Source organism: Mustela nigripes, chromosome 4, assembly GCF_022355385.1.
Source record: "Mustela nigripes isolate SB6536 chromosome 4, MUSNIG.SB6536, whole genome shotgun sequence".
Lineage (NCBI taxonomy): Eukaryota > Metazoa > Chordata > Mammalia > Carnivora > Mustelidae > Mustela > Mustela nigripes.
In genome coordinates, this window is record NC_081560.1 from 114,809,606 (window position 1) to 114,834,779 (window position 25,174).

The window sequence follows — 25,174 nt, forward strand, 5'->3', positions numbered from 1 at the left end:
GCAGAGATGTGCATTTTGTTCACGCTGTGATAAGTGTGGCAGGATTTAAAAAAAAAAAATACTGTCCTGAAATGCAGGTACCTACTTGCACAATCTTTAGGCACTCCGCTAAGGCTGTGGGGTCACCAGAGTGAGTAAAATAATGGTGTCTGTCTCAAGAGTCCATGGCTCCTGTGTGATTTGCTGCCTGCCACCTTTCTAATCCTTTCATCCTCTACAGAGTGCACGGAAAGGTGGTATGTATAACACAAAGCTGGACTGAAGGAAGGGCTAGAATCAGCAAAGTTAAATACAAGTGTCGGCCAAGTTTAGGAACCACATACGTTTTAGCCAGACAGCGGCAAAAGAGGGAGGAAGTAAATTGTTTTTGAGACAAGAACATTTGTGAAGTTATCTGAATGGAAACCACAGATGAAATTACCCAGAAACACACAAAGCAACTTGCTTCTATTTACAGCTAGAAACAATTGTGTTCACAGTTTGGTCTCTCTGAACATTTGCTGAATTATATAAACGAGGCAGCTGCAGTGCAGTGCTGACCTCCCAGACAATGGATAGAGAGAAGGCGGGCAGGGGTAGAGACAATCAGTGCAATTAAAGGAAGGTCAAAAATTTGTGTCCAAAAAAAGGAAGCAACAAGCTTTTGCCTAAAAATAGTGGGAACCTCCTATTAGTATCTATGCCTACTATGTAATTTCTCGACTATATCCTATAATCAAAGTCAAAGGAGAATTCAGAACCGGGAAAGACTCAAGTAATGAGAGACTAGAAACATCTAAGAAATATGAAAGGAGTGGAAATATAAATAGTGAAAAAACAGGGATGCATCCCACTGTTGTTCTAGAGGCCGTAAAGTCCCTTCGCTTTAACACCTGCTCTCGAATCATACCGGATTCGCCCCAATCCATCCTTTATACTGATGCTAACAGCACTTCCTTCCTTTTTGTATTGCCTGGTTCTGTGCATTTCTGTGAAAAGTTAATAGGCCACTTTTTAGCTCTAGGGAAAGCATTCAAATGATAGTTTTCAATGGTTTAAAACCAAATAATCTTGCAAATCTAAAGTCTTGGCTAACAACAAGTTATTTTGAACGTGATCATCAATAAAAAGGCTGGCAGGCATCTATCTGCAGTTTGCAAAACTATATATGGACCAGAGATAACAAAATTGTTAAGAATAAATCCCATGCGGCACCTGGCTGGCTCAATCCGTTAAGCATCTTGACTCTTGATCTCAGCTCCGGTCTTGATCTCAGAGTCATGAGTTCAAGCCCCGTGCTGGGCTTGGAAATACTTAAAAAATAAATGAAGAAACAAATAAATCCCATGCGTAAATCTCATACTGTTCCATCTCCAGTGTATGCAGGGTAGCACTCAAAAATCTTTTGTGAATCTATTTTAAATGCTGAGAAAGAAAGGAAGAAAATACTTCCAGATATTTGTAGACCCTCCTCATTTCTTTTTTTTAAAAATCACTATCTATTAGACAAAAGTTTAGGGACATTTTTTACAAATTTCATAAAGCAAGAATTTACCACTTATATTTTCAATGAATTACGATAGTACAGATTTGGAATGATGGGACTTAGGACTATCTGCCCAATCTTGTGCAAGTAACTAACTCTTTACAGTATATTATTTATATATGGAATAGAAATGATTTTTTATAAGTAGGTTGCAGCTTGTTTTAAAGAATGGAATAAACTCATATTTTGAGAATGTTCACAATTGGAAAGTACATCAATAGAACATAGAGAGAAGAGACAGAACCTTTAGTCATTTTTTCTGTATTTACTTTTGAGAATTATGTTGTACAATATTCTTCAATCTGATAAAACAATGAATACAATAAATCAAAATCTGTATACTTTCATGAAGCTTAGATTCCACCGGAGGCAAGTGAGAAGAAACCCATAGATTAAAAAAAAAAAAAAAAATACACAGGATGCCAGGTGGTGTTAAGCTTTCCGGTAACAAAATAAATAAATAAAAACAGGGAAAGGGTAAAAGGAACACTGAGGTTAGGCAGGGTTGAAAGTTTAGATTGGATAAATAAGGAACATGGAATTGAGGTGGTGAGATCTGACTAAAGGTGTAAAAAAGCAAAAGAGTAAAGGACTGCAATGTATCCCAGAGGATATACTGAGTGAACAGTTGGAAACCTGCGCCAGGAGCTCAGGGGAGGGGCAGACTAGAAATGTACATTTGGGAGCCATCGGTTTCTAGAAGACATTATAAAGCATTGACACTGGAAACGGTCACCATGCGAGTGAGAGCAGATAAAGGAAAATCATCAGAAACCCAAGGACGGAACACTGTAGCGTTTGGGCATTTAGAACAGATGAGGAGAAACCTGCCACGCCAGATCAGTAGGAGAAAAATCAGGAGAGTAGGGTGTCCTGGAAGCCATGTGAAGAGAGTCTACTGAGGGGGGCCAGGTGTCCTGTTGAGATACAGCATATACTGATAAATCAAGCAGGGTGAAGGAGAAATTGACTATTGGATTAATGGCATGGATGCTGCGGTGACCATGGAAAGAGTGGTTTGGTGGAAAGAGAAAGGAGGAAAATGAATCGGAATATAAGGAAGAAAGGAGACAAGTTGGAGAAACCAACCACCATAAACCTATAATCCTTTCACAGAGTCTGGTTTCAGGGAAGGGGTTTGGGGGCAGCACAAATGGTGAGATAGAGACATGGAAGGGACCCCATGAAAACAAAAAGCTGTGTTTTCCTTTGCTTCTTTTCCTGCCTCACTTCTTGCTAGGGCCTGCAACCCCATCTTGCACATACCTTAATGTATGTTCTCCTTGTAAAGGTCAAGGAGTTATTGATTTCTATGGAGTCTGCTGGCACAAGAGATAATATCTAAGGAGTGACTGGGTGGTGTTGCCATAAATATTCTCCAAGACCACTGACTCTAAATACATTGATGCCAAGACCCCTGGCTCTAGGGCATAAGAGACGGACAGAGAACACCTGAATACCTGTCCTTGTTTGACCAGTTCTGGGATATCCAAGAAGACACGTGCACCAGACCACAATCACCAGTCAAAACTCCAAGCCCCCAAAGACTTGTGTTCCTTTCCTTTCCAAGTCTCCCAGACACTCCTTCAGCCTCCCAGCTGATTCTGTGGGACCCCATCCAGATCCTTGGACCTGACCCGTCAGCATCTGTGGGTCAAGAGCTGAAGGGACTGTGGCATTTTTGTTTATTTTTAATGAAAGATGTTGTACTTACGTCCTTATGTTAATAGCATGATCCAGCAGGGGAAGCAGCTTTAATAATGCATGGAGAGAAAAGAATGAATAGCTGAAGTCATGACCTTGAGGAGGGTATGCATTATAGGTTAAAAGTGTGCAAATTGGCTCTAGGTAGGAGCAAAGACCTTCACCACAGTCACAAGATGTCCGGCACAGGATGCAGATACTAGGTGTGGCCAGATGACAGCGCATAAGGAAGTGTTCTTTGGATTGTTTTCTGTGAAGTAAGACTCTCAGTTGCTTTTGTTGCGCCTCAGGCACTATTCAAAGGGCTGTATTTTTATAACCTTATTTCATGTTCTTCCTGGTGTCAACCCTGCCAGGTGAGTATTGTTATTCATTAGTCTCTGTTTGTAGATAAAAAAACTAAGACATAGGGGTTCCTAGGTGGCACGGTCAGTGGAGCATCCGAGTCTTGGTCCCTGCTCAGGTCAGGATCTCAGGGTGCTGAGATCAAGGCCCACGTCAGCTCCAAGCTCAGTGAGGAGTCTGCTAGGGTTTCTCTCTCCCTCTCCCTCTGCCTCTCCCCATGCTCACTCATCCTCCCTCTCTCTCCCAAATAAATAAGTAAATCCTGAAAACAACAACAATAAAACGAAAACAACAACAACAAAAAAAAACAACCGAAGAAATCAAAGACAGAGAATTGAAGCAACTTTTCTGAAGGAGAATGGCTGGTCAGTGGCAGCTAAGTAAGGAGGAAGGTGGTGGACAGATGAGAAAGTGTAAGGGAACTGCAGGTCTCCTGATACCCACTGTGAGGCTAGAGATTGCTAAATTAAGTGGTGGTGGTGGTAGGGGGTGTTTGGTGAATGCAATTTACCGGGACCTGGAGAAACCTGAATTCAACCACTTGCTATAGGTTTCACTCTGGGTATAAAACTTAATTTCAATTTCTTCATTTGTCAAACCACAGATAAGGAGTAAAAGTAGCAATGTATGTTAACTGAGCAGGTGCCCGGTTAATGCGACCTCTTCTCTTATTTTTATTATTAGTGGTGAAGTTTTTGCCTGTCGCTTCTGCTCAGACTATCTTGCCCTTTCCAGGGTTGGCTTGGGACTGTTTATTGGCCCAAAGCCAACAAAGCTTGCTTGTCTTTTTCCTTTGGCACACATTTCAGGAGGAGCATTTAGTTTTCATGACTTTCCCACAAATACATAAGTAAGAGCTTTTGGTTCTCTTCTACATTTCACAGTAAATTAGTTCTCAGGCTCCCAGTGGATCAAGAGCCCCAGAAGTGGGGCTGGATCATTTCACATTAAGCCTGTGGAGGGGTCTGATTTATAATTTTTAAGGATTTTTAACTCCTGATTCCAGCACTTTGTAGAAACCCTATGCATGAAGGATAGTCCTCAGACCGGCAGAATTTGGAGCTCTTCCTCCCCACCTCACAGGAGAAGCTCTCGCACAGAGCCAGCTTATTCGCATTCTGGGTGAGTTCCCAAGCCTCCCCGAGAAGTGTGCGCTGTTAGTGTGCTCATGTTTGGGTCTGGAAGCCGTTCAGTGATGCTGGCCTCATTAATAATAGGAAGCACAGAGCCAGGAACCAAGTTTGTTATAAAAACGATAACAGAAAAAAAAAAAAAATCTAACAACCATTAAGTAAACATTCTGGCAACATCTAATGTGAGATCTGGGAAAATGGTATCTGTATTAGGCTACTGAAAAATAAAATAGAGATAAGTGAAAGCCACAAGATAAATAAGTATTTTTTTTTTTCTTTAACCTCTGAGGCTCATTTGGATTGGAGGTAGTCAACTTATTCAGCTTGACATTTGAACCGTCTTTATATAACTGAGGGTTAATTTATTAAATTATTTATAGAATTGTGGAGCTGTTTATCATTTGGCAGTGAAGTTATCTAGAATCTGGCATTAGTCACCTCAATTCAAAACATATTCCTTATTGCACACCTGAAAATAATATAACACTATAGATTAACTAAGTAAAATGAAAATAAAAACAAAAAACCCCTCACCCCTTATTATTACTTCTTCCACACATACTATCAAACCATGTAACTACTGATTCTGAAGAAGTACTTTATGTGCAACCACTGATGAACATTTGAAATGTATATACTTAATTCCCTATGTTGTAGTAGAAATAACATTAACACAGGTGTAAAAAGTAATGCTATTTAATAACATTTCTTGGGATGCTGGGTGGCTCAATTGATTAAGCCTCCAACTCTTAGTTTCAGCTCAGGTCGTGATCTTAGGTTCTTGGGGCTCCAGGCCTAGCATGGAGTCTGCTTGAGATTCTCTCCCTCCCCCTCCCCCTTGTGCCTTTCCCCATGCTTGTGTGTTCTTGCTCTCTCTAATAAATAAATACAATGTAGGGAAACCCACACAAAACAAACAAACAAACAAAAAATTAACTTCTTACCAATTAGCATAGTAATCAAGAGAGCCAAGTGCAGGGGCAAACATCTGAGTTGGAAACCCAGCTCTGATACCTTACCTACTCTGTGCTCTGTAACTTTGAGCAGGTTACTTTACTGGTCTGTGCCTCAGTTTCCCAAGCTATAAAATGAGAAAAACAACTGCTCCTACTTTGTAGAAACACTGAAATGAAAAGAGGGAAGACAGGTAAAGCAACAAAACACTCCCCACCTAGAGTAAGTGCCCAGTAAGCATTAGCTGTTTTTTCAAGAGTGTTTATTGTTAACTGTTATTTACTATTATACTGCTACTATTATTTTTATTATTACTTGATTATGCAGCTCCAGGAACTAATTCTGATACTTTTGAGGACAGACTCAAATGTGACAGAGAATCTTGGTGGTGGAATGGTGCATATGAGGTCAGCCAGATCACAGGGTGCTCTTAGTGCAAAACGGACATCTATGCTGGAGGGATACACCAGGGTTTAGAGCCAAATTGTGTCTCTTGGGGGAAAATCATCAGTGATGTGGCAGCAAGTCTGTCCTTGGCCTTCCCTTTTTGGGTTTCCCTCATCTGCCTCAAAGCATCCAATAGAATAAGTGTGGGTGTGGGGGGAGGCTCTAAATGCCCCCAGAAAGACAGTCATGGCTAAGCTTTTATCCAAGAAAAATATCATTCTGTGATACTAACCAGAAAATACAGAATAACATTATCAAAAATATTGGATTATTTAAAAAACAGAATATATTATGAAATATAGTATAAATGTAGAGGAGTGAATTAAACATGGCAGAGAGACAGGCAGAGAAGGGGGGGGGGGGAGCAGGCTCCGTGCTGAGCAGAGAGCCCGATGTGGGGCTCGATCTCAGGACCCTGGGATCATGACCTGAGCTGAAAGCAGAGGCCTTAACCCACTGAGCCACCCAGGCACCCCGATGTCCTGGTTATTTACTCTCCTTCATTTCCTCTTAGATGTTGGCCAAGGAGCACCTTATTTTCTTATTAGCAATTTGATAGTTTCAAGGAGTATCTAGGCATTTTCACTGAAGGTTTGATCTGAATACCCCCATTTGACATTACTGGGAATGAGAGTCTCTGATTTAAAAAATCTTAAATGAAGTATTTCTAATAGTCAGTCAATAGTAAGACGGGGATCATTTGGTTTTGAAAAGTGTTGCACACCATTCAGTTCTTTGTAGAGCAGATCTTTTCCAGCTTTTAAAAAAAAAAAAAGAAAAAAAAAAAGAAAAAGCATTTTCTTGATGCAGTGTCAAGAAAAATAATCTCTACACTTACCTTTTTTATACCACCAGGAAAAAATGTTTAGATGTCTGAGGATCGGACCCACAGGACTATGTAAGTTCAATGTGCATGGAAGGGATCATATACATTTTTGTGGGGGTTCCTGCAAGGGTTTAGGATATATGGCCTATGCATATTCTTCTGCCGATGCCTCAGAATCAACGTTCTGGGCTTGAAACTGGTTGAGTGAGTATAACTCAGGATATCAGAGTACATGATCTCTTACTTTTTAGATACTATAACGTATTTAGAAGAAAATAGCAAAATACATAGCCAATTTTACTATCGGCTCTACTATAAAATTAAAGTGCTACCTACTGGGGCATCTGGGTCGATCAGTTGGTTAAGCGTCCAGCTCTTGGTTTCAGCTCAGGATCATGATCTCAGGGTCAAGAGATAGAGCCCACTTCAAGCTCCCTGCTCAGTGGAGAGTCTGTATCTCCCTCTTCTTCTGTCCCTCCCCCCAACTCATGTTCTCTCTCAAAAAAAATAAAACATATATTTTTTTAAAGTGCTACCTATTGTTTTGGGTAGTGATGCATGTTCTGCAAGCTTTCCCTCATTTAATGACTTGTGGCTGCCTACTGAACTGTTGCCTTGTTCCTCACCAAGCACTCCTTCAGTGGAGCACATGAGCTCTGATACAAGTTCATCAAGATCACAATATATAGGAAATCCATCAATATTTGAATAAACAAATAAAATCCCTGAAGAATGTGACTTCAAAAATACTGGAAGAGATGGTATGAAAAAATAAGAAGAATTAGGAAGAGATATTTGGGGGCAGATAAGTGACTTTTCTGTTCAATATTACCTACACACCTTTTTCTTTTTTTCCTTGGGGTTTTAACACCAATAAACCAAAACTGAAAATAAACTAAATGATATAGAATCACCTTTGCGACTTGTCCATTTCTGTATCTCTTCTTCTGTGATTTTAATAAGTTATTCGCCTTAGTAAAGTTTTAGGAAAAAATTTTCGGGCAATAGAATTCTTGTTGGATCGAGTGCCAAGTTTATTCTCTATAAAGAAATCCATTTCGTGACGAATTTTTCAGGGGTGTGCCTATTACAGAATTATTAAAAGTTCTGTGGAGATATTCTATGTTAAGCCGATATTCCCCTCTCTCACAGAGCCTTTGCAATCACGTGCCTAAGAGCCTTCCCTGTGAGTGCTAACCACATGCTAGGTGTGCACCTGCAGCCTGGATGCTTATCCTCTGAGTTTCTGATCAGCACAGGGAGCCCGTACTTGATACAGGTGCCCAGGGGGTGGAAGGGCTGAGAAGTAGAAGGAAATTGCTCACACATTTTCACACTGATGCTTTCGGCTGCCAGTACCCTCAATTCAAAAGCTGTGTGTTGGAGAGCCGGTGAGATTCTCTGAGAGGTACTTTCCAGACACACACACTGGATTTTGCCTGACCTCTCAAAGCTTCTTTGTCACCAGCTCCAGCTCCACAGTCAGCTTTGCTAAAACCTCCTTGTCCCGGGGCAGCTGGGTGGCTCCCTCGGTTAAGCCTCTGCCTTCAGCTCAGGTCTTGGTCTCAGGGTCCTGGGATGGAACTCTGAGTTGGGCTCCCTGCTCGGAGGGGAGTCTACTTCTCCCTCTGCCACCATTCCCGTTTGTGCTCTCTCTTTCCCTCTCTCACAAAAAAAAAAAAAAAAAATCTTAAAACACACACACACACACACACACAAAACCCAACAATAAAAACACCTCCCTGTCCCAGGACCCACTGCATTTAACAGCACCCAGCTGGCATCCAGAGATGGAAGTATTCCTGCCCGGCGAGTGAGAGTGTGGCCCCACCTGATCCTCCTTCCTCACTCTCTGTGCCTCTCACTCCCAGCATCATCCTGGCTCTGTCATACCCCCTGGTATGGCCTCACTTCTCAGGACACACTTCAGGCTTTCATTCTCACCTTGCCCCCCCACCCACGACTGTGTGCACTGCACACCTACAGTCAGGACAACTCTGTGAATAGCCTCTTGAGTTCTCTCCCTTCTAAGTTGAACTGAGCTTGGGGAGCACACCCCTCACTCCTTCACAGAAAATGCTCTAGCATTGCTCCTAGGCTGACACTCTTACTCCCACAAATGCTTCCCAAATTCTCCAGTCTTCTGTCATTATAGGCCTACTGAGATGGGAACTTGAAGGTCAGAGTCAATCCTGGAGAGACTCCTAGGCTTCTGCTCAGCTTTACCTTTGGAATGAAAGGGGATTACTTATCACCTATTGTTCTCTGCCTTGCAGCTTATGCTGAAACTCCAAGGTGATAGGAAAAATATCATTTAATTATCAAGTAAATAGGAATTATTATTCCATTTGATTTCCAAGAAAAACAGAAGCTCAAAAGGTGAAATAGTATTTCAAGGTCACTTGAAGATCAGTAACGCAGGTTGTTTCCACTTAAATGAACTTCAGACTTCCAATCCCATTACATTTCAGTCTGAACAGGCTGGACACACATCAAGCATCCATGAATAAACATTTGTTGTAAGCATGCATTGGCTCTGTTCTAAGCAGACAAGACGCTACTTATAATTTACTTCTCTGCAAGCATTTTTCCAATCTGCATTTGGGTTTGACACTTTAATGAATTTCTATCTTCCTTCCCTTCTTTCTTCCTTCCTTTCTTAAATTTATTTATTTGGGGGAGAAAGAGAGAGAGAGCATGCATGTGCATGAGCTGGGGGAGGGACAGAGGGAGAGAGAAAATCTCAAACAGACTCATTTCTGAGCACGGAACCCCAACCAGGGCTCCATCTCACGACCCTGAGATCATGAACTGAGCCGAAATAGGAGCTAGATGCTTAACCGACTGAGCCACCAGGCGCCCCTTGACCCTTTAATGAATTTTTAAAAGAGGAAGATCTTTATAGGGCACACCTCACAGTGGAAGGATCTCTTTCATGACTAGGCCCCCGTTCAGATTCCTCACCAATAATCTGCCCCTTCCTCTATGACTTCTGTCACTGGTATGGAATAGCACGGCGCAAGCTTTCCCTCAAAACCACAGAAACTAATTCAAATTCAGTGAGACTCCTCAGATTGAAATCCAGAGCTTGCCTGACCTGTCTAATGATTGTTCTCTCCAGCCACGTGTGGGCTCTGAAATGCAGTGTCAGAGTCAGTGTGAGCGGCCTTCGCCTGCCTTTCCTCTACCTCCACTTAACAGAAAGTGGCAGGACAAAGCCCTCAGTAAATGGGCTTCTGAATTGCCAATGGATCTGAGAATAAAGGGCAAGTTTATTGGTCTTTGGCTATACTTGACTAAACATGAGGGAGGGAAAAGGATCAAACCTTAATACGGAAACAGCCATCTTGGTAAACTGAGTGAGGCTGGACACAAGTCAGGAAGGGGAAATGTGTGAGCAGTGCATCAAAGCACAAGTCTGCCAGCAGAGTCAACCTGGAGAAATTGCATGATTACGGTACCCGATTCACAGGGCAGTCAGGACGCTAGCCCTTCCCTCTGAGCCCAAGTGCCCCACTCTCTGCCAGGTGCTGGTGCAGCAGGTGGGTGCTCGGGCAGCAGGCCCAGAGGGAGCTGCTAGGAAAATGAGCCTGAGCTCTTCCAGAGGATTCTCAGCTCACTGAGTCACCCTAACACATTGTCATATAATGGTAATGCTTATAATGCTAACAAGGTTTATAATGGTCAAATAGTGCTTTAAATATTGCTAGTGATACATCATGCCATTTTTATAGCTTTCCCAGGCAGGGATTCTGTCCTATTTTACAAATGAGAAAATGGAAATTCAGAGAGGTAAGGATTGTGTATGCTCATGGAAGTGAATAATGAATAAAGTTAGCACTAAAATAATGTTCTCTGATATAAATCTCATCTTGCAATGTAGCGGAAGTTGGAATGGGACCCACTGCCCTGGTCAAGCCTGTGGATGATGGAAATCTAGGGGATGATGTATTAACTTTGGAGATGGGAATGGGGTTTTGATGGAAGGAGCCTGAGCTCCGGATGGGATGGAAGCAGAGAATGCCTCCCACATCTGTCTCAAGAATCAGTTGTTCCCTTGCGTGAGACTTCACAGACTTTTTATCAATCCTTACTGAAGAAGGGGCTGCACAGCCAAACCAAGAGCCCTTCTCTCTTATGAGACTTTGGGGTGTAGGCCTTAGTAACAAGATGCTAAGCCAGCTGATGGTAGAAGCAGGCTTCTTCCCATACCACAGGGCTCCATCATCCTGCTGGTGATTCAGAGACCAGGAATGCACCACTACTTGGACCCTATCCAGTGTGTATCTACAGTGGTGTTGGTCCTGGTAGCAGAGGAAAGAGGATTCATGCCAAAATGGGAGAGTGAACTGATGGTTACCCTTGGATCTTCTCAGGAACATCACTGAAACACAAACTCACAAAAGTAAATGCAGATTCTGGACCAAGGTTGGAGGTACGGCAACTACTCATGAGGGCAAATGTCAAAGCAATAAGAGATTATTGCTGACTTCGCCCCAGTTTAACCCTGGAATTTTTGTGTGTGGAGGCATGATGACAAGTCAGACAGAGAGAGAGAGTCCACTCATATGTGAGATCTAAAAAAAAAATTAAAAAATAAATAAAACAGAAACAAACTCATAGATGTAAGGAAAAAAACTGTTGGCTCCCTGAGGAGGTTAAGGAGTGAGAGGATGAGCAAAATAGGTGACGGAGATGAAGATGTTCAGACTTCCTGTTGTAAAATAAGAAAGTGATGGGGATATAGTGTAGTGAATATAGTCAATAGTATTGTAAAATCTTTCTGTACTGACAAGGGTGGTGGTGACAGGGGTGCTTAGGCGACTCAGTCAGTTGGGAGTCCAACTCTTGATTTCAGTTCCGGTCATGATCTCAAGTTGTGGGATCGAGGCTCAACTCAGACTCCATGCTCAGCAGAGAGTCTGCTTGTCCTTCTTCCTCTGTCCCTCCCCATGCTCATGTTCTCTCTGTCTCTCAAAATAAGTAAATTTTAAAAAAAAAAATCAAAAGCCAAAAACAAAACAAGCAAAAAAATCAACAAACTTTGTGTGGTGACAGATGGTGACTACACTTATTTAAGAATCATTTTTTAATGCATAAAAATATTACATCACTATGATTCACACCCGAAACTAATAGGACGTTGCATGACAATGATTCTTCAGTTTTAAAAAGCGGTTCAAAGAAAATACCATCATCGCCATCATCATCACCATATCCAGCAACAGAAAGACTTGCATGGGAGAGGATTACAAATATTTTTATAATGTAATACATTAACTTTTATATTAAAGGATAAAAGTAAAGTATAAATTTAGGGTACTTAAATGTACAGTGTCCTTGACTCTCCCATCTTTGTAAGCCTATTCGCCTCCGCCCTACATCATCTCTGCGCGGTGGTGGTATTTGACAAAGGTCTTAGATGCTCGCTGAAGATGAATCTTTGTAGCTTTGCTCTGGATATAACCTCCACAAATTGGTAAACTCAAAGCACCATCCAGGAGAATAACTCTTAGGTTGGAAAGCAAAAATGTCCCTTGAACAGACTTCAAAGAAAAACCTCAGCGCACCAGCAGCATACTAAGTATCTTGCTTCCTGTGGGTTAGTCCCCAAATCCACTTCTGCACAGTGCTCTGACCTGTAGTAATTCAGTCAGAATCATAGGCACACTTCTCAGAGTGCAAGCGTGCCTGGCCCCATCTCCGAATGACAGTGGTGGGACTATAATGCTGGAGGGTTATCTAAATAACCCTCCAAGAAGAGAACACTACTCATATAATTAATAAGAGTGACTCTATTGAAAATGGATTACTTTGCTTTAAACTTGACAGCCACAGTTTGTTAGAAAAGAATCCCTAGTTGCACTGTGATTTTTTTTTCAACTATTTCCTTGGTTTTAGGATAGGTTTACTACAGATTTCCATGAATTACCAGAGATTAAGACATAATAAACTATATTCTCTTTTTTTAATAGACATGATATATTGGGGATAAAGTCTCGGTGATGCTTTAAATAGTTTTGTTTCTTACCTAAATTTCCATGGTTAGAATTTTTTTAGCTTGCATTGGAAGGGAACCAAAATATGGCACAAAATTTTTATCACTAACTGACCAAATGTATCAGCAGTAGAGGCATTTTTATTTTCTTTTAATAAAGCATGCTTAACCATTACCAAAGCAATGAATGTTTGTTATACAAAATGTGAGAATATGTTATAGAAAATGTAGGAATATATACATACGTGTGTGTGTGTGTGCGTGTGTGTGTGTGTAATAAAGTTGATAATCATCCCCGGGTCCAGTGTCTAGAACAGTGACAATCAACCATTCTGGTACATTTCTTCAGAATTTTTTGCTGAGTATAGTTTCTACATAGCTGCAATCTTGTCAAAATTAACAATTATTAGATGCCTACCTGGAGACACTGGAGTAGGTGGTGTGTGATAAAAGAAACTCAGAAACAGAGATTAGTACAGCTAGTGCATTTTAATCAATACAATAAATAAGACACTTTTAAATGAAGAATACATTCTAAATATCATTAATTATTTCAGTAAATATTTACTAAGTGTTTACTACATCACCAGGCATTGTATGGGTGCATTCAGTAGCTAATCAAATGTTTTGTGATTCCTAATGGAATGTGTTTATTGTTATGAGTATGAAGAATACCAGGACTATCCATTCTTCTGTCTGGAGCATCTAATAGTAGTATGTCCACTGATTGTGTCAGTCCTCTGGTTTGGGAAGGGTTAAGGGTTTGACTTGTTCTGTGCTCACTCGATGTCTTCCTGAGGCACAGGCTGTCCATTTCAATAGGCAGGTAATAAAGTCTTCATGAAATATAAAAGCATAGGAAAAGTCCAAAGACTTTTTTTCCCTAATGAACCAAGAATACTCTAAGATCTTAGACAATGGAAATATATGAAGCATGATGTTCTGATCCCACAGTTCACAGTGACCATGGGTTCCACTATTATAAAGTAGGACATCACCTACAACCTATGCCCAAACCCCAAATTCAAACACCTCAATTGCTGGTCTGGTTTATTCTCCCTCCAAACTTTAGAGAAAATTTGAAGTGGGATCCCCATCAGAGGAGTTACTCTTTGCTTTAAAAAATGAAATATACCAAAGCTGAAACAATTAGAAAGACAAAATAAATAAAATGATGTCAGATTATAACCCAAAGTATAAAATAAATATCCACGAGTCCATACTGATATTTTTTTAAATGATGGAATAAACAATTAAATGGAGAAGAAAAGACAACTATCTCCTGCAGAATTCCAAAGATCTATGTAGAGGTTCTGCTCTCAGGGAAGTGGACCATAACTGCCTACTCCTTAAGTATGTGCTGTGCAGTGAACTTCCTTCCAAAGGGCACACTGGGGATAAGGAGGGAAAAAAGTAGTCTCCTTACAGTGCAGAAATCTGCCAAACCTTACCCGGCCAGGTGATCAAGATTAACATCAACAGCAAGAAGTCATGTCGATAGTATGCACCCCTTGATTTGACATGAAGAAAATGACACTTTGTATCTGTGGTTTTCCTATTCAAAGCTCAGAACCTCAGTCTCATCATCAGAAAAACATCAGGAAGAGGAAGATCCTGAGGGACACTCAACAATATTCTTCAAACCGGAAAGGTCACCAAAAGCAAGGGAACTGGGAAATGATCACATCCAAGAGCACCTTCAGTAGAAATGACAATTAAATGGAATGTAGTATCTTCAGGGGGATCGTAGAATAGAAAATGGTTAAAACCAAGGAAATATAAATAAAATGTAAACTTTCATTTTAGAAAGTCTGGAGGATTTTCCTTGGAGAGTGTGTTTCAAAAAGCAGGTGCATCTAGTAAGCTCTAACCAAAATAGTGGGACTGCATGTCACAAGTCAACCAACCTATCCACATTATTTGTGGACAGCAGGGATGCCAGCTTCCAAAACCAGTGTTACTTTGACAGATGAGAACACTCCAAAGAAATGTTGGGACCTGAGAAGAGATTCTGTTTGTTTGTTGGTTTGTTGGTTTTTTTGTTTTGTTTTGTTTCATTTTTGTATGTTTCTGTTTGTTTGTTTGTTTGTTTGTTTGTTTGTTTAAAGGAAAGAAAAGAAAAGGTGTTTGGGTTAAGAAGAAAAGAATATTGTATTCGGTTGTGAGATGAATGGCAATTTAGGGGAAGTGCCGGCTGGCTAAGAGATCCCAGTAGAGTGTAGAGTTGCATTATTCACTGCAGAAGTCAAAAGCAAGCATAGATGGAAAGGCAGCAGGAAACTGTGACCCAGAAGAAGAGCGGTGGTCAGTACCAGAGAACTGGCATCTCGGGTGCAGGAGACAAGAGGTCAGCAGACACGGCAACCAGAGCAAGCAAAGAAACAGTACAAAACTTGACAAGGGAAGAGGGTTCCACATACAAGCCACAGATAAAGCAAGACTCTTGAGATCTTATTTCTGTTTGGATTCTGCCAGCTGGGTGGCCAGGGTTCACGTTGGCTGACTTAAAGGCTCACAGTGAGAGCGGAGAGTGGCAGGAAACATGAAGACACAAGAATGTGCCTCAGGGACATTGTACACTTTTTACAATTTGGTCTGGTGCTGGGCTAGTGACAGCAATGAGAGGGCAGAGAAGAAAAAAGCATTTCTGGTTCTAATTTAGCAAATGTCACTCAATTGCTGCAGTTCTGAGAAGATGTAAATGGCTACATTGTAATCTTCTTGTGCGTTCTTGTGCACACCTCAAAGTGTTGTGCCTGGAATTCAGAGAAAATTCTGAAGCTAGGATTTTCTTTAAGAAATGAGTTACATTGGCCCTTTAGGGTGTGTTCCCCACTCCCTTCCTAAATTCTATTAATTTTATTCTCATTTATTCATCATTTCTATAGTTATTTGATCACTCTCTTTAATACTTAATGTATTACTGAAGCCAAAAATTGATAAGAAATACAGAAATGTATGAATTGAATAGTTTTCTAATATGATGTAAAACTGACAGTAAATTCAAAATGGAAAATGGGTTTGGTCCATTTTATGGGTTGTGGCTACGGGAAAACCGTGTGAAGAAGATCTACAAAATGATGTTAATGGGGGAAGAGGGTGTTGTTGCCTGGCGGCCACACCTGCCATACCTAAGAGAGGGGCAAGTGGGAGAAGTGGAGTTGCAATTGCCAATACTTGTCCTCTAAATTGGGAAAAGAAAGCAAATATTTAAGATTCATGCTGTCCATAGCTGTCTACTTAAAACTTAGATTCACATTTTTTGTCTTATTTTTTTTTCTAATCTGGATCACCATTTGTAGAACAACTGACCAAATTTGGGAATCCTGGACATTCCTAATAGACCATGTTGTTCATACATAATACATGCATGCAATGAAGCATCACATTGGAGCCACATTCAATAGCATGCGAGACCATGCCCCGGTGAAACAAATGATCTGTCTCTTGTTCCAGATTCATGAAGTGTAACATCCTAATGAGGTTGCTAAATGGTATAGTACAGCGTGAAATGGTCATGACTAATTGTAGGGCTTATTTTCAGAAAGAATTTCTCTTTATTTTGCATTATGTTTCTTGGGGGGGGGGGCATAAATCACATCCCTGGATCTGTGAGCTTTTTATCCAATTTGTCAAATCTGATTGATTTAATTATGTACATCAATATTGGTCATCCTCTCTCTTTCCCCAAGTCTCTCACTTGCTAAACACATTATATAACTTTTAATTAGATAACTGATTAATCCAATTTGGATGAAGTAATTTGCTACCTAATGATAAAGAAGTAATGAGACTTCCAATCAAAACACCCAACCACAAGGGAATCCATCTAGCTCATTGGGTGGTCATCATTGTGGAGTACTACAGGGGTTTGTATTCATTCCCTGACTGAGACTTTGTAGAGCTGCCTTTGTTTTCTACAAATTCAACAGGGATTTCCCCTAGAAATTCAGTGTATAATTAAGGTCATCTACAAGTTACTTAAATGATAGTATCTACATTAAAAAAAAAAAAAAGACACACCATTAAGAGAGCAAGAGCTTTGAATTACAATTAATGTACAACTCTAGATACACTTCAGCCTGGTGTTAACTCCAAGTTGGTAAGTTCCTGATGTAGGGAACTTTGCTACTTGAATCTATCTCCGTCCTCTTTATTTCTCCTTTTATCTCTCACTCCTCTGTTTTGTAGGTTCTTTTGTGTGCCAGGATGGTACATGCTTTTCAGCATGCACTGAATATATCTTCTCTCACTGTCAACACACCCACTGCAGACATATATCAATTACTTTCACTTGCAAGAAATTCAGACATCAAGTACAGAGTCTTCCAAGTCAAAATCTTCTAATGTACATTCTGCCAGACTGTGTGTTGAATGGGTCAATCAATACTAAACTTTCTCCTTCTCTATGGTGGCCACAAATAATGGGCTGACTTAACTTTTGCCCAAAATATATCTTCTAGATGAAATAACACTGCATTAAAATATCCTGTTATTCAACATGTTTTCTCACATTTTTACAGCTTAAGGATTTACCATTTGGCAGTTTCCTTCTGGTTTAAAAAGCATCCTCACAAGGTTCTGGGAAGATTAAAGGCATATAAAACATGGCCCCTTGTGTCATTGAAAATCCATTTAAGGATATAATTACCCAAGTATAAAGTTCTGCCAACCAAAAGAAAGTTATGAAGAATGCTGGATTATTTCCAACAATGGCTCTTAAAATTTAGTCTAAAAAGCAATCACTTTTAGTGTCTCCCGAAAATGCAGCTTCTAGACGCACCCCAAATTCTAAGACTATATATTTGGATGTTATCATCAATGTCCTTAAAGCCCAACAAATCCAAATAAATATAATAATTAGTATTTGATCTCAAACACTGTTCTTTCTTACATAATGTCAGAAAAAAATGCCTTTGGGAAACACTGCTATTTTCATTTATCTGTAGCATCCATTCCAAGTACCAACAGCGTCTATAATGTGTTGATGGCACGTTAAGACAGATCTTTTGAGCCCTGTAACTCCTAAAAATCTCTAAAGAGGATGTCTTCCATAAGTACTTTTTATAGAAATGCTGAAGCTGCCTCCAGGACAAGAAATCTGTATTTTTAAGAAGCTCCTTCCTGCCCCCATCAGGTGAATCTGGGGAAGCTTAAGATAAAGAAGTCAGCGAATCCTTACAGACATGGTAAAAAATTTCAAATTAAGAAATTTCATGCAAGGTACTCTGAAAAAGTACACAGATGAATTTATCTGGAGTGCAAGTCACAGGCTAGATAGTGATCGAGAAATGAAACGGTAAGTTGTAGACACAGGACAGATGACGTCAGCACAAGCCCATAGCGGGGGCCACAAGGAGCTCTGACGTTTCGAACAGATGAATGCCATGACTAGAAGTAGGCATTACTGTGGAACTGTGGGTAGTTGGATGGAAGTGGCAAGAAAACAGATGGAAACAGCAGTTTTAGGACAATTGTAACCTGGGAGAGAACAGTGGCCTGGGGAAGGGAAAAAGAAAAGCAGGAGCCCCTTCAAGAATACATCATCTAGGGACGCCTCGGTGGCTCAGTGGATTAAGCCGCTGCCTTCGGCTCAGGTCATGATCTCAGGGTCCTGGGATGAGTCCCGCATCTGCCTCAGCATCCCTGCTAAGCAGAGAGCCTGCTTCCCCTCTCTCTCTCTCTCTGCCTGACTCTCTGCTGACTTGTGATCTCTCTCCGTGTCAAATAAATAAATAAAATCTTAAAAAAAAAAAAAAAAAAAAGAATACATCATCTAATGTAGGGTCCTTCTTACCACTTTTCCCTTTGAAAAGATTTGCTTCCTCTCTTCACCTGAAGGTGGGCTCATCCCTGAGTGTGCCAATGCCCTCATTACTGAAGTCTTCATCAGAAGAATGGCAAGTATTTGCATTCCGGGACACAAACAAATGTTTCAGAAAGAACCCCTTTATCTGCTCTTGGTTGTCAGGCATAGAACAGCCTTTGCCTTCCAACTGCAGTTTGTGGACTGCTCAAGTGATACTTAACCTCAGAATAGAGACATTTTCTAAAATGTCACAAAGGACAGATTGAAAATGTCTTAATCATATTTGGTTCCACTCCACCACTTGAATTTATTTTCCAGCATTCATTTTTAATGTCACATTTTCATAAGATGTGATATATTGGAAAAAAAAAAAAAAAGAAAGAAAGAAAAAGAAGCTCTCAGGCTTAAGTCAGAAAATGAAAATGTTGGTTCTAATCCCCTGCTCTTGTTCAGGGCAGTACCTCAACCGCGTGCCAGGAAGCATGCAAAAGTCTGAGAAAGAGGGCACATAAAGTGGTTTTTACCTTCAGGAAGATCACCGTCTGGAAGGGGGGAGAGAGAAACATGTACATGTAATTGCAGTGTGATGTGGGAAGGCATGGGGCCGACGTCTGCACACAGTGTTCTAGGAGCACAGACCAGGAGCCTAATGACTTTGGGTGAAGGCTGTGGGGAAAGATGGCCACACTGAGCGGAAAACTGGGGGAAAGACAAGAGCAGTGGGATGGAGGGTGTTCCCTGCAGAGACCTTCGTGAGCAGAGCTGACGACGTGTGCAATGGCAAAGTGAATGGTTTTGTTCTTGGTGGAGGATACAGCAGCACTTCCTTGCAAAAGTGCTCTTAGATGAAAACATAGGAAGGGGGAGGACCAGGACATCCTCGAGTCCCCTGCCCAGAGCCTTTGAATCTGTCCTGGAGACACAGGAGCCATTGAAGGGTTTTAAGCAGAGAAGTCATCCTCTACCATTCGTGGCTTAGATGTGTCACTATGAGAGCACCCTTGTCAAATATACTATGTGATGCTCACATTTTAAAATAGAAGAAACAGATGGGGTGCCTGAGAGGTTCAGTCAGTTGAGCAGCTGGCTCTTGGTTTCAGCCCAGGTTAAGATATCAGGGTCATGAGATTGAGCTCTGCATCGGGCTTCAGGCCCAACTCAGTGTAGAGTCAGCTTGAGGTTCTCTCTCTTTCTCTGCCCCTTCCCCAAACCCTTAAATAAATAAATAAACAAATAAATGAATGAATGAATGAATAGAATCTTTAACATTGAAGAAGCTGAGAATGAGGAAGATAAAGAATTAGTACATCTCTTGAATTTTACATCTACTTAGTAACTACAACTAGGTCTTTCTGACAATAAGGCATATCACTAAATATTCTGCAAGTTGCTTAAAAATCAAAGTCAGCCTAGAGTCAGAGCTCACATTAACTCAAGCACTTCACTGTCTCTCTGTAGAACACAGATGTGAGATAAAAATGCTTAAGTGGCAGGGTGGTTGGATGGCTCCGTCAGTTAAGCATCTTCCTTCAGCTCAGGTGCGGTCTCAGGGTCCAGGGGGGCTCCCTGCTCAGCGGGCAGTCTGCTTCTTCCTCTCCCTCCAACTCTCACCCCCACTCATGCTCCCTCTCTTGCTTACTCTCTCTAAAAGATAAAATCTTAAAAAAAAATGATTAAAGTGGTAAAATATTGGAGAAATAAAACATGAGAATTTGGAAACTGACAGAAAAGAGTTGGTGGTAATAATGGGCTGAATAAGGAATTTGAGGTAATTCCATGCCCTGAGTCGTTCCCCCACCCCAGCTGGTTTACCATTGCCCCAGAACATCCCCCACCCACATACAAGCTTTGAAAGAGGAACAAACGGCTTACAGGCTAACTCTCACTGGGGCCTTGGTTTAGTTATCTAATTACTCTAAATAACAACTTCATACATAAAATGGCAAGAAAGATTGTCTTGCATATCTCCCATGAGTGTTTTCCATACAAAATAAAATAATGGATATAAAAACACTTAAAAGCCATATGCAGATCTTGGTTTCACATAATTTCTGGTAATATAGAACATACTTCATGACACATCTGGTTCCATTGTTTTTCAAACTTAAAATGGGCTCTCAAAAAATTTAATATGCATATTTCTCACTCAGTTATGTGATTTAATAATTACTCTTATTTTGCATGATCACTTCTGTCTTTTGTTTTCATACTAAGAACCTAAGAAATTGCCTGAAAATGTTTTTGCTTTTCTAGCAAGTAAACACAGCTGAAAAGTCTTACATGAGAGTATGTAAAATGTCAAATCTCACTTGGCCAATACTATCTGTGACATTAGGAAAATAATGCAGTTTAGAAGATACAAGCAGGCAGAACCATTCAATGAATAAGATTTTGCCTCAAAGTAGCCACAATACTTGAGCTTCTTTTCCCCTTCTTGACTATTTAGCTTGCCTTCCTTGTAACAGTATGTCCTTATTTTCCAAGATGGTAAACACAGAGATAGATAATTTAAATATATACATATATATGTATATATATGTATATATGTATATTGTTATGCCCCAATAATGGGTCCATGATTAAAGGAGTGAGACTGATATAAAGCAAAGGTCAAGCAAAGCTTTATTTCACGCCAAGCATCAAGAATCTAACTGAACGTTCAGGAACGCACCTCTTACAAGAGAGAGTGACCCTTCTCTGTTTCACAGTCTAGTTTTTAAAAGCAAAGGCCATGCGGTCGGGCCTGGCCACGCCCAGGTGACCAATAAGATTGTAACACACACAGGAAACTCCATAGTGATGCTGGGTGACCAATTGAGTTACAATTTACACTAGTAGACATTTGACCCAGCCTATTACACCTTGATTAGGATTGGCACCAAAAAGGGTTCCCAAAGGGTGGGGGCCCCTACTCCTTGGTAGCTAGGGAGACAGTATGCAACCCTCTACTGATCGGATGTCTCCACCTGGCCTGATCCACCCTTGTATCTGGGTTTTGTTATCTGGAGCTGGTTTCTGGGACTTGTTTTTAAGTGAATCCCCTGGGGGAAGGGGAGCAGGGACAGTTTAAGGGTTAAACAACAAAGTTAATGTTGAACCTCAATGGAAGCCTCTGGCTAAAATATAAATATAAAATAGGTCCTTACATATATATGTATGTATATGTATATGTATATGTACATATATGTGTGCGCACGTGTGTGTGTGTATATATATATATATATGTAGGTAAAGATACATAGTACTTTCCACACTAAATAAAAAATATAAAAATAAATACACACACACACATTCCTTTCTATGGAATTCAATAGTCAAATCAGGAGTGCTCATAAAATCCAGCAAAAATCAAACACTTCGAATACAAAGGGATAATGTGCTAAAATTACCTTTAGGAACTACTCTGTTGGTAACTTTGGACATACTGGTATGAATTCTGTGTTCTGTGCATCCTTTCCCTTCTTGCCTTGGCCAACTAGATTTCAGAAGCAAGGCCACGTCATAGGATCAGAGGATTACAAGATGACGAGAGCAATGAACAGCTACTACATACCAAGAACTGCACCATTCCACTTAAAAAGTTGGTCTCATTTAGTCTTAATAATCCTAAAAGCTAGATACTATTATTTCCCCAATCATACAGATAAGAAAACAGAATAAAGAAGCTGAGTGATTAGCTACAGTTCACACAGCTAGTAAATTGAAAAGCAGATGTGCAAATCATTTATAAGTCAGCATAGATTTTTTGGCGGCAGCAAAAGGTAAACCCCAAATTTCAGTGACTTAACATGAAAGTACATTTCCCTTTCATGCTCTATGTTCTTCACGAGCTGATAGCTGGGATCTGCTCATCAAATTTTTTTAAGAATCCAGGTTGATGGAGCAGCTACAATCTGTAGTTCACCATTTTTTGTAACAGGGACAGAAGATCTTGAAATAGTAATTAAGTGCTTCAGCACAAAATGAACCATGTCAACCAAGAGTCTATCACATGATCCCATTCCTGACTCACAAGGAGGTCAGGAAGTACAATCGGAAAGCTGGAAACATCCGGGGAGCAACAGTAACAGCTAACATAAATCGTATCTATTGAGAACCTGTAGCAGTGCTCTTTCCACTCTACTGTATCAAACAAAACAATCATTCATTCCCTAAAGCACCTGGGCCTTCTACAGCATAAAAATAAAATTTCCATTTGGAGTCTCTAGATTTTAATAAATATATATTACAACAATTTTCCGGTCTCCTTTGTATCAAACAATGATCCCTCAATGTAAAGATCTCATTGAATCACCTATTTTTTTTCTATTTTACTCAAGTCCCTTACATTTTATTTTCTGAAAATTTTCTCAGACTTATCAATCCATCAACATTGTTATCAACTGTATTGGATTTTTAGTGCCACTTGGTGGTCTACAATAATACATATTAGCTTACAGGTTCTGTGGGTTAGGACTCTGAGCACAGTTTAGCTGGGCCCTCTACATAAGGGCTCACAAGACAGCAGTCAAGGTGCCGGCCAAAGTGAGTTCTCACTGGGAGGCTTGACTGGGGCAAAAAAATCCTCTTTCACACCAATTGATTCGGCAGCAATTCACCTTAACCTGGGGCCCTGGCCATTTGCAGATTGTTACCCTTAAGTTCCATAGGCTACCCACAGTTTCCTGCCACAGGTCCCTCAAGATAGGCAGTTCAGAACATGACACCTTGTGTCTTCTCTTTCATTAAGAAATGAATGAATTTCTGAATGAATTAATGAATCATCTAGTTCACTTTCTCTCACAGTCTGCATAGATGTATTCTTATAGAACGTAATAAAATCATAGGTATGCTATTCCATCACCTGTACCATATATTATTAATTAGAATCAGGTTGTAGATTCTCCCTTCATTGAGTGGGGGCTTACACACAGATATGGACACCAGGAAGCCGGGATTACAGGGATCACCTTACCTCGCAGCCATCAAATCAACAAAGAGCAAAAACATGAAAACTGGTTCTTATGATTATATCTTGTCTACCCATGTTGCCTTTATTTATACTATGTAAATTTCTGTTGCTATACCTCTATTCACTGTATAAATTAACTCTATGAGCTAATCATCTCTTATTTAATAATGGTTATAAATAGTCATAATTAAACCTAGACTCTTTAGTCTTTAAAGTGTATTAGTCTTTGGAGGAATCTCTCTCTCTCTGTCTCTCAGAGAGATATATTAGACATATTACTTTAACCTTTAAAGTTTTTATGTTTTTAAAATAAAATCATTAGTGATACTTCTGCTTTCAGCTCCAACATGTAAAATTCTTAGAGGTCATCACTCATTGCACGAGAAATTCCTGGACAATGACTTTTCCCGGACCATTCAAAGAAATGATGTTACAGAATGAGTAACTACTCCAAAATTTGGGAAGACGGAGAATCTAGAGAGGTTCAGGTGAGATCAGCTGACCTGGGATAGAAGCCACTGGACCCATAAACCAATAGGAGTACTTTAATGGTGATTTTGAGAAATTGCTGGAGCTTGTGTGAGAGTAAGAAACTCCTGAGGGGCACAGGCTGTGGGCCAAGGTATTGTGACTTTTATGTTCAGAAACCACACCGGGGGGGCGCCTGGGTGGCTCAGGGGGTTAAGCCTCTGCCTTCGGCTCAGGTCATGATCTCAGAGTCCTGGGATCAAGCCCCACATCGGGCTCTCTGCTCAGTGGGGAGCCTGCTTCCCCCTCTCTCTCTGCCTGCCTCTCTGCTTACTTGTGATCTCTCTCTCTCTGTCAAATAAAGAAACAAAATCTTTAAAAAAAAAAAAAAAAAAAAGAAAGAAAGAAAGAAAGAAACCACACCGGGTTTTCCTCGTGAAGATTCAAGAAATTTCATCGTGGCTCTGGCAGGGGGAAGGAAAGAGTCATCATTGTAAAACACACTGGATCCTTTTTAACAAAGGCTCCCCCTTCAGGGTAAAAGACTTTTGCAGAGCATTATCCCATTATTCCTCCCTTTTAGGCCTCTCTGTTGCAATTAAGGAAGGGAAAACAAAAACATAGTCAACAGGACAACAGGGATTCAGGGAATTAGAACAGAGATCCGTAGGGAGAGGAAAACAAGGGAGAAACTTTTAGGAAGGTTAAAAATGCAAGAATAGATAATATGCAGAATATGATGCAGAGAGATGGGAACTCTAAGAAAATATCAAAAGGAAATGGTAGAAATAACAAACGTAGTAGCAGAAATGAAGCATGCCTTCCACAGGTTTATCAGTGCTCCTGACGGGGCCAAGGAGAGAATCAGAAACTCTTCAAGCAGAAATGCAAAGAGAAAAAAGGATAGCAGAGGGGGAGAAACAGAACAGAGCATTCGAGAACTGCAGGGTGACTTTAAAGAGTATGACATAGGTGTACTGAAATATCAGAGGAGAGAAAGTTTGGGAAGAAGAC